The 15,732-nt window shown below is 42.7% G+C and overlaps 1 protein-coding gene across 2 annotated transcripts in view; it reads right to left on the bottom strand.

Moving 5' to 3' along the window:
• The window catches only part of ash1l (ash1 (absent, small, or homeotic)-like (Drosophila)), a 374,764-nt gene that overhangs the window by 115,791 nt on the left and 243,241 nt on the right, over positions 1-15,732 (bottom strand). The gene's annotated exons all lie outside the window — the stretch shown is intronic.

Raw genomic sequence — 15,732 nt, 5'->3', positions numbered from 1 at the left:
TGGAGAGAGAGAGCTGCGTAGAAATAACCAAAAGTACAATTCTAGCAAGTTCTACAAATGTACCATGGAGAGTGTTTTAACTGGTTGCATCATCATCGAGTATTGAGGGGCCACTGGATTATAAACTCAAGAAGCTCTATCATGGGACATATTCACAAGGTGATGACTCAAGAAGACAGCATCCATCATTAATGACCCCCATCAGCCAAGATGTGCCCTCTTCTCATTACTACCATCAGAGGTGTAGAAGCCTGAAGACACACTCAATGCTTTAGAAACTGCTTTTTCCACTCCACCATCAGATCTTTGAATGGACAATGAACCCGTGAACACTACCTCTCTTTCTGTACTACTTATTGTTAATATACATACACATACGTACTATAATTTAGGTTTTTTATGTATTGCACTGCTACTGCAAAACAAAAATCTTCACAAGATATGCCAGTGATATTAATTATTTTTCAGATTCTTGAGGCTTTGTTAATGCCATTGAAGTCAGACATAATAACTAAGCATATTTGTGCTACTGGCTAGAGGCCAGAGAAAAATCTAAAAACAGACATGTACATCTCGCACCAAATACATTTGCTGCGAATCTTTAATTCCCTTGAACACAGGGGCTCCCTGAGGCTCAATGCAATATTGTACTAAGTTGCAGGCAATAGATGTTGCTAAGCTTTGGGACCATACTCACTAATTTAAAAAAAAATACTTTTGTATTTTTAAACTTCGCCTGTTGTCCTTCGCTGTTACTCTCTGGCAAAGTGGAATTTATCCCTTGAGACCACACTGATCTGGGTACGAGAAAAGGGGTCTTCAGACTTGGGCCCCTTGGATACTTACTGTGGTTATTGGCAACCCCGGGTGATGTTGATACATTGAAAGGAAGCAGTTGGAACAGCTCAAATGTGAGGAATGCCAGAAGGCAAATGTATGTCAACCACCTCTGACTCACTCTTCACTCAAATATATACACACAGTGGCCTCTTTATTAGGTACACTTGTACACCTGCTTGTTAATGCAAATATCTAATAAGACAATCAAGTGGCAGCAACTCAAGGCACATAAAGGTGCAGACATAGTCAAGAGGTTCAGTTATTGTTCAGACTGAATGGGGTAGAAATGTGATTTAAATGATTTTGACCATAGAATGACTGTTGGTACAAACACATTGGTTTTAGAATCTCAGAAACTTATCTTCTGAATTTTCACATACAGCGGTGTCCGGACTTTGTGGGCAAAAACGCCTTGTTAGGAAAGAGGTCAGAGAATGGCCAAATTGGTTCAAGCCAGACAGGAACTCACATAACCACACGTTACAACAGTGGTGTGCAGAAAAGCATCTCTGAATGCACAACACGTTGATGTGGAAGTGGATGGATTAAGCAGCTGAAGGCCACAAATATACCCTCAATGGTCACTTTATTGAATACAGGAGGTACTTCTGAGTGGAGATGGATTAGGACTGAGGCTTGTTCCACTGGTAAACCTGCAGTTATAAGTAGATATTGATTATCATGGCATCACCTACATCAGCCTAAAGAATGGTGGATATAAAATGTAGGGAACTGCTTTGTGCAATGCTTTTCTATAATCAGTATGATTGCAACTCTACAAAGACACAGGGCAAGTGCTACAGAAGCTGCTGGTAAGCCAGCAGTTTCAGTCATGTGTACAAGTATGGTGAGTTTCAGGTAGAATGAAACACTTGCAGCAGAATCACAGCCACACAAAGAATATAAATGATATATAAACACAGGAAATTCTGCAGATCCGGGTCAAGATGGCACCTGCGTACAATGTTCCTTTGGTTGCCTCCTGGATAGATTGTGAAACCAGATTATTTCACTTCTTTTATGTTTCTTTTTTGTGATTCTGGAACTGTTGGAACCTGTGATTTGCTGTTGGAGATTGTTTGGGTGCTCTGCATTCTTGGAAACAGAGACAGTGTGCATAAACTTCGTGGCAGGCAGGCTGTAGTGTAAGCCGTTGTCCAACTCCATATCCTCGATTAAAGTTTCCATTTTTTGCCGATTAAAGGTTGAAGCATCAAGGCGAATGCAGAAGGCGAATGCCAGCTGCCTTGTCTTTTGATGGTTCTGCTATGGAGGGGGAAGGGAATGCTGCTGGGCTCAGAGAATGATGCCCAGGATTTTTGCGTTTGAATGTGGACTTGGCACTACAGCCTTTTTCTCAGTCTCACAGTTTTTTTATATTCTGTGTTTTTCGCCTGATCTTTCTTGTTTTTCTTTGTGCAGAAGGAGAGATTTGGGGGTTGATATGCCTGTTACGTTTTGTTCATTTTTCATTGTGTGGAAGGAGGAATATGGAGGTAGATGTGCCTGTTCCCTTTCAGTCCAATTTTCTGCGCGGGGAGAGGGGATTTTGGGGGTGTTGATCGTGCTGCCTTTCTTGGTTTCACGGCTACTGTGAGAAGAATTTCAAGTTGTATACTTTGATAATAAATGAACTTTTAACCTTTAAATGCTGGAAATCCAGAGCAAAACACACAAAATGAGTCAATGGAAATGAATAAATAGTTGACAACTGGGCTGACAGCCTTCATTAGGACAGGAAAGGGGCAGAAGCTAGAATAAGGTGGTGTGGGAGGGAAGGAAGGAGTTACAAGCCAGCAGGGGATAGGCAAAACCAGGTGAAGGGAAAGGTGAATGGGTGAGGAAGGGGGGTGTAACGAAGCGAGAAGCTGGGAGATGATAGGTGGAAAAGGTAAAGGGCTACAGAAGAAGAAATCTGATAGGAGAGGAGAGTGGACCATGGGAAGAAAGGAGTTCCTGATGATGAAAGAGGAAGAAAAATGACTGTGCCAAAACAAAACAAATAAAGGCAAAAATCAGGGAGAAGTGCATTATAGTGCAAGAGGGAGTCTGTAGTGTTACTGAAGGTGGCATTACAGCTGTGCTGGCTGGTTCCAGAACCTGATGGCCATATGAAAGTATCTGTTCCTGGACCTCGTAATGTGGGACATCAGGCTTCTGTACCTCCTGCTTGACAGTAGTAGCGAGACTCTGCAGTCTTGCAGTTTGTAGACTCAGGAGAGAAGGAGGAATAGCTCACACAAAAATCTAACATGTTCCAGATTGCTGTCCGGTAATTTGGATGACTCTCCCTAGGCACTAAGGAGCTTCCAGCAGATTTTGCTTTTATTGCCACAGGCCCCTAACAGAGTGGACCATTAGGAGTAGATGAGCCAAAAAAAGGAGTAGAAGCCAAACTGAACATATCCTCCTTGGACATTCTTAACAGCACATTTCAATTTCTAGGTAGAACAAGAATCAGTAAACGAGGACCCCAGTTGAGATACTAATTCCTACTAATACAAGGCCATCACAGGCAGAGCCTGCCGCACTAATGGGAGCCTCTACAGGTGGCTCTGCCTCAAGAAGATGACATCTATTATTAAGAATACCCACCAGCTAGATCATACTGTCTTCTAACTGATAGAGAGGCCTAAAGACCCACATTACAAGGTTAGATTGATCTTGGAGTAGGTTAAAAGTTTGGCACAACATGGTGGTTCTATTTTCTTATTTGCAAAGCAGCCCAGTACATGGCATCATCTGCAAATGTAGGTGCTGTTAAGCAGAATCTGGCCACTTGATCATGAATGGCAAGGAGTAGAGGCTGAGGGCGCAACCTTGTGGAGCACCAGAGTTTAGAATAATTGTGGCAATTACTTGCTGATTGCACTCTGTTGTTAAGGAAGTCAAAGGAGAATCTAGTTGCTGACTCCCAAGGTCTGGAGCTGGTGACAAGTTTGCTTGAAATTAGAGTAGTAAGGTGGAGCTGTAGTCAACAAACAATTGTCTAACATTACTGTCTTTACAGGATGAGTGCAGGACCAGTGAGACCATGTCTGCTGTAGATCTTTTCAGAAGTGTCTGATGGGTGAGTGTAGAGGGAGCTTCACTCTGTGTCTGACCCTGGGAGTGTGGAGGGGTTTTCACTCTGTCAGACCCCAGGAGTGTTTGACGGGATTGTGTAGAGGGAGCTTCACTCTGTATATGAACTTGTGGATCCAGCTGCCAGCAAGCTTTGCATGTGTACCCGTTTTCAACATTTAAGGGAAGTTTGGATATGTACATGGATGGTAGGGGTATGGAAGGCCATGGCCCCAGTTCAGGTCGATGGGAGTAAGCATTTTAAATGGTTCAGCACAGACTGGATGGGCCAAAGGACCTGGTTCTGTGCTGTAGTTCTCTAAAGTCTACGAACCAGGTTCACAACAGCTACTTTCCTTCAACATCAGACTCTTGAACTGAGCTGCACAATACCAACACTACCTCAGCATTACAACACTCGGGACCATGTCTCGTACTACCATGGACTTATCACTGATTGTGTTTGTTTTTTTTTGGATGAAGCTCTTGATTTAGTAGACTTTTTTTTACCCCCCCCCCCTTGTATTTCTATGTATAATTTATACTCTGTTGTCTGTACTTAATGTGCTGGTGCAGGGACAAGCAAAATTTTTACTGTACCATAACCTTTCTGTACTTGTGCACATGACAACAAACTTGACTTGACTACCCAAATTGCCAGTCAGTTATCTGGGGTGAGGAACCAGGCTGGGACTGGCCCAAGGGAACAGAGACCCAGAGAGAAGGCAACTGCTCTGGTATCAGATGGGATCTGTGCTCCTAAATGCATTAGTTTCTTCAGAACCAGATAAAAGGAATAAGGGAACATCAAATGCAGCAGATTATCATTTTTAGTAATAACTCAAATATGGAGGGGGGAGGGGAAGGACGAGGATGAGGAGAAACAATCATCTGGTGGAACTCAGCATCTGTGGGGAAAGGGGGTAAATAAACTGTTATGCTTTGGGTTAAAACCCTGTATCAAGACTCCTTTTCTCCCTTCATCTTCCAAATGAAGACAAACAGGTCTAGAAAAGGAAGTTTCAGAAATGGTACGCATGAATTTGAGAGCAGGGTGTAAGTTATTGGCAAAGAAGATAAAACATGAAATCCACAAAAGTGCAGGAAGCAGTCAATGTCACAGAGAAAGAATCAGGAGTGGTACCAGAGAAGGTATCGCACAGCGACTGTTGCATGCAGCCAATGAAAAGACATGAAGGTGCCCATGTTTATACTTTTAATCTGCAGTCAGTGAAAGAAGTCAAGAGAAGTTATTCAGGCTGAGGACATGTTCAGCCAGTCCTGATGCAGGGCTTTGACCTGAAATGTTGACAGTTCACCTCTTCCCACAGATACTGTTAGACCCACTGAGTTCGTCCAGCAAGGTGCTTGTTGCTTTGGATTCCAGCATCTGTCTCCTATGTCCCAAATCTATTCACTGTACTGTTTCAGACATTGAAAAGAATAATAGCACTGTGGTCTTTAAAGTTAACTGAATGCCTTGCCAAAGATCAGCAAACATGAGGTAAACCAGCAGATCCATTCAAACTAACCAGGCAGCTCATCAGTGTGTGAATTACACTGAGGCAAGGTTTTCTACTTCGAAATACTTCATTCAACTCGAGAGGTGAGAGGTGTCAAGGAGAAGTGAAAATATTTAGAATTTCATTCTCCCCCAGTACTCCCCTTGACCTTACCAAATAAAACAAATGTCTGCTTTCAAGCACTGTGGAGGACTGCCAAGTGCAGAAAGCTGTTAACAGAGGGCAGCTGCTGGCAAACCCAAAGGCTCTTAACCCCTGTAACTTTGCTCACTGTTTAAGAGTATTTTACCCCAAAGGAATGTGAAGTAATTAACACGACCTTTATCTTTATGCACTGTTTATTTTATCTGACTTTCTCAGTGGTAACGGCTGCTGCAGGGGAAAGCTGAAGGCATCATACATTGGCGGGTCTGTAATAAATAATCCCTGCCTCCACCTCCCTTGCACCCTTTCAGCTCTGGAGAATGTACAAGAATATATCCAGTCAGTGTTGCAAGTGGTAAATGAATACAAAGCTGTAAGTGGCAGCTTGATACAGTAAACCTGAGCTGCAAGCAGAGGGGAAGGATTCCAAACCCTCCTGTTGTGTGTAGTAGTAAGATCTGAACTTACCTCAGGGTTTCCTGGGAAGATGGTGGTGTGCTCAGACGCAGTGGCCTCTAAGGGAGTCAATCAAAGGTCTACCCCATCAGCGAGTTGTCGCTAGCAGAGATGAACTACATTGCTGCCTGCTACAGAAGGGCACTGATATCGGGGTGCATGAAGGCAGTGTGCATTCTAACAGTGACTGATTGCCTCGAACATTTTTCTTGCAATTGCATGATCAAGGCCCTATTAGACATTGGTAATGCAGAATACTGCAAGCCATTTCACTGGTTCATTGATAAGCCTGACATCGGAGGAGATGCATGGCCTTGGTTGTAGTGCCGTGGGGTCCCTTGTTGCCGCTGCTCCTGAGAGGTGATGCCAGAAGTGTGGCATAGTGCCAATGCTGGATTGGGGGCTGGCACCTCCCGTTCTCATCTCCATCTCCAGTATTCGCTCAGTGGAACACGAGCTGGACTGTGTTTATCTGTGGGCTGCTGCAGACTTGTTCTTACTGACAACATCCATGGATTTGGACTTGGGCTATTTATTGTGTGACTGTATGTTTACTGTTATCTGATGTGTTATAGGTGCCTGTACTATGTATGACTGTTGGTACTGTGTTTTGCACTCTGGCCCTGGAGCGTCATCGCTTCGTTTGCCTGTATTCACGTATGGCTGAATGACAATTAAACATGAACTTCAACTTGTTTAGGAAAATGACTAAGTAGATTTCCTTGCCATGTCACTGGCCTTTGTTGACTGATGCCTCTGCATATATCTAAAAGATATGGGAATAGCAATTGAGTGACTGTTGGAAAAGAATCCTGTGCCTGGGAATTACAGCTCACTTGGATTTGGTGAGAATGGTGAAAACATACAAATCTATCCAGTTACGAAAAGATGGCTACTGAAGTAAAGGCAAATGACCCTGATACACTGTGTAACACTGGGTTATGGCCCTGTGTGGGATAGACTGCTCCTTCAACTTCTGATTAGGGTTCTTGGTCCAAAACGTTGTCTATTTATTTCTCTCCATAAATGCTGCCTGACCTGCTGAGTTTGTCTAGCATTTTGTAAGTGCTTCAATGTCAGCCGGTTTTGCATTGCAAAATATAATTTGCAGAGAAGAGTGGATGTGCATTTGAAAATTGTTTCACTGGATGTTAAGTGCTCTGGGGCACCCTGTGAGTGTGAAATGTGTGTGGTATGAATGTTCTCTCACTGAGGCACCACTGCTTAGCACTGGAAAAAGACCAGTAATATCATGAAGAATTCCTTCCACCCTGCTCATGGACTGTTTGTTCCACTCCCATCAGGGAGGAGCCTACATAACATCCACACCAGGACCACTAGACTCAAAAACCACTACTCGCCCCAAGCGATAAGGCTGATCAACACAGCACTCACTAACCCACCCCCCCACATGGCCCATAACTGTTACTTTATCATTTCCTGTCAGAGTCACCTTATGTACAGATACTCCTGTGCCTAGCGTCATTTTAATGCAGTGATTCTCAACCGTTTTTTGGCCGTTTTTAGGGGCTCTTCTCAGATTCCATGGCCCCACTTTCAAACAGTGATACAACATAAACAGATAGACAGAAAATCATTTATTATTGAACGTCAAGAAAACTTGAACATTCTGACATACTTGACAAAACTTTAAAAAAAACTGTATGAAATTAAACATTTATCAGGCCTAATGCGATCCTTGAGCTTGCTTTTTTTCAAGTTTCAGGATATCAGGCTCCAAATTAGACAATGACAGTCGGAGGTCACCTCTTGGTGTGATATCAATTCTGTTCCTGGATTTTGTCAGGGAAACTACCTTGCAGAATCTGCTCTCAACCAAATATGTTGAGGGAAAGGCAGTAAGAAAATCTTTTGGCTTTTTCCCACAGTGTTGTAAATTTATTTGGCAGATCACACTTGATCCAGAAATCTTTTTGAAACTGACTGAACTGACGGCTAAAAAAGCCTAGTAAGACATGCTGATCTTCAGAGAATGAAGTATAGTGATAATGGATGCGAGAACTCTTGATTGAATACGTTGACTCGGTGCAGACTGATTCACGACTGACTCTGAAGTGAGTCTGCGTGGGAGGAACTTAAGCAATGAATTTACCAGGTGCGCCGAATTCAAATGGTGTGTTGGAAAGATATTATAAATAGGAGGGAAATTATTGACTCCAGTGAAGGTTGCTGCTTGGGTATTTCATTGGTTCAGTTACCAGGGCCCCCATAAATACTTGGGGCTCCCCTTCTCAGTTTTCAGTCAGTGGCCCCCTTCAAATATGCCAGGGCCCCCATTGAGAATGGCTGATTTAATGGACGTACAGTTGTATAAAAAAGTGTAAACCCTTTGCAATTAACTGGTTTTCTGCACTAATTACTCATAAAATGTGGTTTGCTTACTTAAGTCACAATAATAAATTCAATCTGCCAAATCTCACAGACAATTGTACTTCTCATGTCTTTATTGAACACGTTGTTCAATCACCCATGGTCCAAGCTAGAAAGAGTATCTGACGCTTGTATTTAATAATTAGTAGAACCTCCTTTGGCAGCAATAACCTCCTCCATATGTTTCCTGTAGCTGCTGATCAGACTTGCACAATGGTGAAGAGGAATGTTAGAGCATTCCTCCATACAAAACTGTTTCAACTCATCAGTATTTCTGGGATGCTTTGCATGAACAGTGCTCTGCAGGACATGCAACAGCATCTCAATTAGATTAAAGTCTGGACTCTCACTTGGACATTCCAAAACACTCATTTTCTTCTTTCTAAACCATTCTGTTGTTGATTTGCTCTTGTGTTTCAGATCATTGTCTGTTGCATCATCCAAGTTTTAGGTGATGGACAGCTACCCTGACATTCCCCTGTAAACTGTCTTCATACAATTTTGTATTCATTGTTCCCTTAACAAATGCAAGCTGTCCAGGCCCTGAGGTACCAAAGCAGCTCCAAACCATGATGCTCCTTCCACCATGCTTCACAGTTGGGATGAGGTTTTGGTGTTGGTGTGCAGTGTCCTTTTTCATCCAAACACAGTGGTGTGCATTTCTGCCAAAAAGTTCAATGTCTGTCTCATCTGTCCACAGTACACTGTCCCAGAAGTGTTGTGGAACATTCAGGTGGTCTTTGGCAAACTTGAGGAAAGCAGCAATGTTTATTTTTGGAGAGCAGTGGTTTCCTCATGGTGTCCTTCCATGAACACCATTCTTGTTCAGTGTTTTTTTTATAGGAGACACATGAACAAAAATTATAGCAAGTACTAAAGATTTTTGCAGGCCTGTTGCTGTTACCCTTGGGTTCTTTTTCACCTCCTTCAGCATTGCACATTGTGCTCTTGGTGTGACCTTTGCAGGACACCCACTCCTAGGGAGAGTAGCAACAGTACTGAATGTCTTCCACCTTCAGACAATTTCTCTTACTGTTGACTCAGATCTTTAGAAATGCTTTGGTAGTCTTTTCCAGCTTCATGCAACTCTACAATTCTTCTTCTAAGGTTGTCTGAAAGTTGTTTTGATTGAGGCATGGTGCATATAAACAGATCTTTCTCGAGAAGAAGAAATGACTTTGTGTGTGTTTTTTCATAGGGCAGGGCACCTGAACAATCCAACCTTCAATCTCATCTCATTGATTGGAACACCTGACTCCAAATAGCTTTTGTAGAAGGCCTCACCTCAGAGGTAGTAATCATGAGATCACAATCTGGTCCTGCCCTTTAATTGAGCGCCTTACAGAACCTCAACACTCTTTCTACCTATGTCACTGGACCACAACCTCCAGCTAATCACCCTTCCACTTTAAAATGCCGAGGACTTGATCCAAGAGGTCCTGGACCCTACCACCCAGGAGGTAACACGGCATCCGGGAATTTTGTTCTGTCCACAGAACCTCCTTTTTGTTTCCCTAACTAATGAACTTCCTGTCTCCACAGCCTTCCCCTTCTACCCTCCCCTCCTTCCCATCTGAGTCATAGACTCAGATTCCATGCCAGAGACCTGACTGCTGTGACTTTCCTCTGCAAAGTCCTCCTCCCCCCCACACCCCAAAGTGGTATACCTGTTGTTAAGGGGGATAGCCACTGGCTGTTTAACCCTTCCTATCCCTGACAGTCACCCAGTCTCAAGTGTTCTGCACCTTGGATGTAACACTATGCTGTAAAGTTCCATGTTCTGTGTAATGAACATGACATTTTGGGTCGAGATTCTTCACATGAGACCGTGTTGCAGACCGGAAGAAAGGCCTTGACCCAAAATGCTGACTGCCCATTTCTCTCTACAATTTTATGTGACATGCTGAGTTCCTCCAGCAGTTCGTTTGTTTCACTCCAGCACTCTCATGTCTCAAGGAAAACCAGCTCGGTCTCAAATTCTGAACAGATGGAATAGTGTGGAGCTTTCCCTACTCATAGCAGAATTTGATCGCTGCTTTAGTGCCAGGATCTGGGTGTTGAGCTAACCACCCATTTACACATTCTCAGTTCACACGTCACAGAGCAAGTGCAGGATCAACTGTTACCACTTTCATCTAGCTCACACAGCTGCTGTCACATCATCTGGCACCTGCTCGGTACAAACACCACGACAGTGTGATCTGCAACACATGGCGTCTGCAGTGAGCAGAGAATTAACTGATGGCACTTGGAGAGAAAGGAACCCCTCCAAAATCATTAATAACACGACCAATTCCTACTTTTTGATCACGTAGTAAAACATGGGCAGTTCCATATACACACAGTGTGCATGTGTCTGCATTTACTATTTATTTGGATTTCCCACGGTAAGGTTTAACTTGCAGGTTGAGTAGGTGGTGAGGAAGGCAAATGCCATGTTAACATTCATTTCAAGAGGTCGAGAATACAAGAGCAAAGGTGTGATGCTGAGGCTTTATAAGACACTAGTGAGACCTCACCTTGAATATTGTGAACAGTTTTGGGCCCCTCATCTTAGGAAAGATGTGCTGGCATTGGTGAGGGTCCAGAGGAGGTTCACATGGATGATTCCAGGAATGAAAGGGTTATCATACGAGGAACGTTTGATAGTTCTGGGTTGCTGGAATTCAGAAGAATGGGGGGGGGGGGGGGGGAGGGAAATCACATTGAAACCTTTCGAATGTTGAAAGGCCTAGAAAGAGCAGATGTGGAAAGGATGTTTCCAATGGTGAGAGAGCCTAGGACAAGAGGGCACAGCCTCAGGATACAGGGGCGCCCTTTCAAAACAGAGAGGCGGAGAAATTTCTTTAGCCAAAGGGTGGTGAATTTGTGGAATTTGTTGCCACATGCAGCTGTGGAGGCCAGGTCGTTGGGTGTATTTAAGGCAGAGATTGACAGGTTCTTGATTGGATATGGCATCAAAAGTTATGGGGAGAAGGCCAGGAATTGTGGTTGAGGAGGAGAAAAAAAAGTATCAGCCATGACTGAAAGGCAAGCAGACTCGATAGGCCAGATGGCCTAATTCTGCTCCTATGTCTTATGGTTTGAAGTTCTGACATTCAGAAGGGATTTGGCAGAGTTTCAGGGTTCAAATGTTCATTCGGGTGGAAAGATGAATGGGACAAGTTCACAGTTATGAAGTTAGTAAGGAAAGGAGGCTGAAATGTTCTGAACAAAATGATACTAAGAATCAAAATAAATTACAAGCTGATTCAAGCGGATTCATCTCTGGAGTTAAATCTGTGGATTTCACTGGCTGCTCTCTGGTTTGATAGGTTCATCAGCCACTGTAAACAGCCCCAATATGCAGATGAGGGGTGGAATCTCAGGAGAGCTCCTTGGGAATGCGGGGAAATTAAAATGGGGTTAAAACAGAAGATGGTGGAAATACTTAAACCAGGCAGCATCTGTGGGGACATAGAGCTAGCCATTCAGAACCAAGTTCCTTCATCAGAAAGGGGAGAATAAAGTTTGTAACACATACAAAATGCCAGATGAACTTTCCATAGATGCTGTTTGACCTGCTGAGTTCCTCCAGAATTTTGTATGTGTTGCTCTGGTTTTCCAGCATCTGCAGAATCTCGTGTTATGAAAAAAAGTTTGTTTGAGCTACAGAGAAAACGGAGGAGAAATGCATAGAACAAAGGGACTATCTTTTATGACAATAATAACTGTCATGTATACTTAGAGAGTAAATGTGTTTTCCTTGTTCTACCCATCCCTACTCCACATTCTCTCCAACTGAAATTAACTTGTTTTTTTTCTTTCCTAATTTCGACAAAAATTCTTGGGAGCCAAAACATCAACTCTTTCTGTAGCCCGATCCATGGGACGTTTCCAGCATTTTCAGGTTTTATTTCAGAACTTTAATATCTGTAGTGCTTTTCTATGATAAAGTGAGAATAGTAAAGCATTAGGTTAAATGGGTGCTGAATGCTTGGCCTGGATTTGGTATGCTGATGGCCTTGTTTTAGTACTGTATGGCTCTGCATTTCTATATCCATAATGGATTGAAGGGATATAGTGAAAAGTTGGGAGGGTTTTGTCAATAAGGGACTGGTGGTTTCTCCCGACTCCTAGGTACCTCTTTATTCTTCTGCTAAAGTAAAGAACGTGCATACTTACAAATCACTGCTGTGGTACATGTTGAACAGAAATATTGGTTTATATTACAAGATGATTTGAGTACCAGAATGAAGACATCTTACCAGGGGCTCTGGCAAATCTATACCTACAAAAGTGTCCTTGGCCCAAAGGAGCTATTTGTGAAGTAACAATGACACAGGTTGGTGAATTTGCCCCATGGGGAGAAATCAGTAAGTGTACTGGGCCTATACTCACCCAAATTTATAAAAATAAGAGGTGGTAGGTTGAAGGTGAGAGGGAAGAGATTTAATAGAAACTTGACAGGCAAAAATTTCACCCAGGGATTGTCTGTATATGGTTGCTTACAAAAGTATCTACCTTACTATTGCCTATTAGACCCGACAAAGTAGATGCAGAAATGCCACCTTCCCCGACCAGGTGGTCATGATACAGGGCTCTCAGAATCAAAATAAGGATGGCACGGTAGTGAGTTGGCTGGCTTAAAGCTATTGCAGTGCCAGTGACCCAGCTTCAATTCTGTTGCTATCTGTAAGAAGGTCATATCTTTTCTCTTTGACCATGTGGGTGTCCTCCACAGGGTTAGGAGGTTAATTGGACACATTGGTCTAATTGGGTAGTGTGGGTCCACTAGGCTTGAAGGGCCTGTGTCTGTGCTGTATCTTTACATAAAACTAAAATAAAAGCCTCAGCTTGCCCACACTAGCTGGTAACTCTGATTCCCAGCACAGGCTGCACAGCTTAAGGCCGGATGGTCACGGCTTGGTCAGAACGCAGGAATGCATTCTTGATGGGCCGGAAGGGCCAGTTACTGAGCTGTACCTCTAAATACATTAATAAAAACATGTGATCAGCCATTCAGCATCGAGTTGGGAAGGCATTTCTCCACCCAGGTACCAAAATCTTTCAAATTTTCAACTCAAAAGGGTCTAGAGCCTTTGTTACCAAGTATCTTCAAAGTAAAGATCAACAAACTGTTAGGATATGAAAGCAATCCCAGTGAAGACGCTGCATGGCCCACTGAGTTCCTCCAGCATTTTGTATGTCTTACTATGGATATGAAAGATGTCAAGAGATATCAAGGAATGGACCAGAGGACACATGCTCAGAAAATAAGGATGTTTCTTTAGAACAGAGATGAGGAGAATTTCTTTGGCCAGAGGGTGGTGAATTGGTGGCTGTAGAGATCAAGTCACTGGGTATATTTAAAATGAAGGTTGACAGATTTTTGATTAGTAAAGGTGTCAGAGGTTACAGAAAGAAGGCAGGAGAATGGGGTTGAGGGACAGTAAGCGAGCTATAATGGAATGGCGGAGCTGACTCAATTTGCTGAATGCCCTTATTCTGCTCCTATGCCTTATGGTCTTATGGATACATGGCAGTTCAAAGTCTTTCCAGTTAGATCAGCCATGAACTTTTTGAATGACAGAACAGCAACAAAGGTCTACAGCTGCTCCTTTTCCTAAGATGTATAAAGTCCTCTGCATTAATGCCCATCACAAACAGTAGGGTCCCACCGTAAAGTCAAATGGAATGCACAAGTCACAACAGCAACACTTTCTAAAACCTATGCTCCCCCGGGTGCACAAGACAAGATACTGACAATAAAACCAGACGACACAAAAGCAGAATAAGGCTGTTTGGCCCAGACTCTTCTCTGCCATTCCATTGTGGCTGATTTATTATCTCTCCTAACCCCATTCTCTTGCCCTCGTCCCATAAACCTTTGATGCCCTTACTTAATCAAGCATCTATCGACCTCCGCTTTAAATACACCCAATGACTTGGACTCCATAGCCATATGTGGAAATGAATTCCATAGGTTCCTCACCATAAAAAATTCCTTATCTCCATTCTAAAGGGATGCCCTTCTATTCTGAGGCCTCTGGCCACAGACTCTCCCAGTATAGGAAACATCCTCTCCACATTCACTCTATCTAGGCCTCTCAGTGTTTGAGAGGTTTCAATGAAATCCTTGCCTCATTCTTCTAAATTCCAGCAAATACAGGCCTAGAGCCACCATATGCTCCTTATACATTAACCCTTTCATTCCCAAAATCATTCACATTAACTTCCTCTGGACCGTCTCCATTGCCAGCTCATCCTTTCTTAGACAGGTTCTTTGCTCAGACTACTGAATTCCCTGCCACCGCCCAGTTATCATTTAAGATGCAGCAGTAGTGTTATACTGTTTATTTTTTGACTTTTGACATAAATGCACCCCATGCTAAATGTCAATCTTCTCGAATATTATTTGTTAATTTATTTGTGGTAATAATACATTGTGTTGTGTATAGGTTATAAGCACTGTGTTGTGCGCCTTGGTCCAGAGGGACATTGTTTCATTTTTTGGTATACATGTGTATGGCTGAACCATAAACTTGAACTTGATATGGAACCCAAAACTGCTCACAATACTTCAAGTGTGGGCTGACAAACATCTTATAAAGTCTCAGCATTGTATCCTTGCTTTTATATTCCAGTCCTCTCAAAATACAGAATGCTGATGCACGGAGCTATAATAATTGATCTGTACTTGAATGGCCAGAAAACACGATATTGTTCAAGGCCTGCACAGTGCTTAAACTTTGCAAAAATGCTGTGATACTAGTTCAGTTTCAATACACAGGATCATTATGGTCGGTCATAAAAATTAAAGTCATCACCACCTGCAAGAACCAGTGAGCTACAACATTTGGTACCAAAAGACATCAGTAATAAATAAATCTTAAAAAAAAATACATTCTACATACAGGTTTCCCTGGCTATCCAAAGGTAGTGTTCCTATGAAACAGTTTGTAAGCCGAAATGTCGTAAAGCGAAGAAGCAGTTACCATTAATTTATATGGGAAAAATTTTTGAGCATTCCCAGACCCAAAAAATAACCTACCAAATCAAACCAAATAACACATAAAACCTAAAATAACACGAACATATAATAAAAGCAGGAATTATATAATAAATATACAGCCTATATAAAATAGAACTATTGTATGTACGGTATAGTTTCATTTATCAAAATCCGGAAGACAGAAATAAAATTGGCATGTACATCGGCAAGCGCATGTACACCCGTATGCACATAACTGCCCGCACAAGGCTTCACGGTCATGGTAGTCTTTCTTGGGGTAACACACGTATAAAACGGGCGTCTTTTTTTCGTAAAAGTGAA

This window comes from Hypanus sabinus, chromosome 9 (genome assembly GCF_030144855.1).
Source record: "Hypanus sabinus isolate sHypSab1 chromosome 9, sHypSab1.hap1, whole genome shotgun sequence".
Lineage (NCBI taxonomy): Eukaryota > Metazoa > Chordata > Chondrichthyes > Myliobatiformes > Dasyatidae > Hypanus > Hypanus sabinus.
This window is presented reverse-complemented; position numbering and strand designations above follow the sequence as displayed.